Raw genomic sequence first — 1,664 nt, 5'->3', positions numbered from 1 at the left:
GAAGGAGAGTTCATTTCATGGAATACATTGTTTATATATCTATTTTATTAGGCACTACCTACACCAAAACCTTTCCCTTTTTTTAACTTTAAATTTTATTAAGTATCATACATACAAAAGCACATAAACATACAGTTCAAAAAGAAACCGCCGACCCAAATTTAGCAACAGAGCATCACCAGTTCTTCCGAAGGCTCCTGCTCCGTCTCATCTCCCTCCAACCCTTCCACACAAAGGATCACACTAAATTTTATGTTAATCATTTCCTTTTCTGTCATTGGCCATATTTTTAATTAACAGCCTGGTTTTGACCTTCACAGAAATGGAACCATAGTGGATGTATTCTTCTTCAACTTGCTTTTCTGACCACTGAGATTCATCCATGTTCACATCTGTAGCTGCAGCTCGGTTTGAACTTCTGTAGAATTTCATTGTAGGAATGTGTGGACTGTTCATGGACATTTGGGGTCTTTCCAGTTTGTTTTTTTTTTCTTTTTCTTCCTATTACAAGTGATACTGTTATAACATTTTTACATCCATCTCCTGGTACACATGTGTAAAGAAAGAGGTTCTCTAGGGTATGTATCTAGGGATGGAAGAGTCACAAGAAGTTATGGCACAGCTAGTTATGCCAAACTGTTTACCATTGTTCCTAAACCTTCTTAAATCTGTTGACAATTGATCTACTTGGAATGGCTGAGGGGAAGAAATAGATCAACTATGAAACTCTCAAATTGCATTTTTAAAATAGGAATTTAAAAATCTGATAACAACACTGAAAAACATTTACTTCTCAGCTTTGGTGTACCTGGAATGTACTTTTAAAAACTACATGTGTTTAAAAACCTAAGAGTGCTGCTTCTTTGTTTCAAATATTTCTAAATATACTGAGTGAAAACAGCAAGATTCAGAACATAGAGTATATCATCATGTCTAAATAAAAGATCTATACATATATTTTTAGATACCCCACCACCCGCCTCCCACAAAAAACCACTTAGAAGAATACTGTTAACAGTACTAGCTCCTGGAGAGGAAGAAGAGGTACTGAAGGAAGACATAGATCACTAAACACCCTTACTGTTGTTGTTTGAACCATGTACAAAGCATTATAACTGCAATACAAAATTTTTAAAAAGTAGTCACCTGGGGTTTTCATAAACTAAAAACTAGTTCGAACTCAGACTTGAAAACCTGAATGAAGTCCCATCCTGCTGATAATATACACAATAAATTCTCAAGTGTTTTTCCATTTCATGCACATCATAAAAAAAGTTTGAAAATATTCACGCAGCTCATCTACAATGCATTTTAAAAAGCATAGAATGAATGGAAGCTCAAAGAACTACCCTAAATTGTTCAGTTTTAATATCTCTAGAAACTTAATCAGAGGGTGGCTGAACTCAACCTGTATGTAGTCAAGGTGTTCTCAGACCTTGGATACACGGTCAGTTGTCCTCTGTGACACTAACTATATCAAAGAAACTGGACATCTCGCCTGCAGGTGAGTGATGCTATACAGAGAGGAGTAAATACTTAAACTGGGTAATATGACTATTATAAAGCTCAAGAAGGCGCAAAAAAAAAAAAAAAAAAAAAAAGGGGTTTTAACCCAAAATAAAAAAAAAATGAATTGGAATTTAAAAAAAAAAAGTTAAAAAAAG

Source organism: Pteropus alecto, unplaced genomic scaffold, assembly GCF_000325575.1.
Source record: "Pteropus alecto unplaced genomic scaffold, ASM32557v1 scaffold98, whole genome shotgun sequence".
NCBI classification, from domain to species: domain Eukaryota; kingdom Metazoa; phylum Chordata; class Mammalia; order Chiroptera; family Pteropodidae; genus Pteropus; species Pteropus alecto.
The sequence above is the reverse complement of the archived record's forward strand: the minus strand, read 5'-3'. Positions refer to the sequence as shown.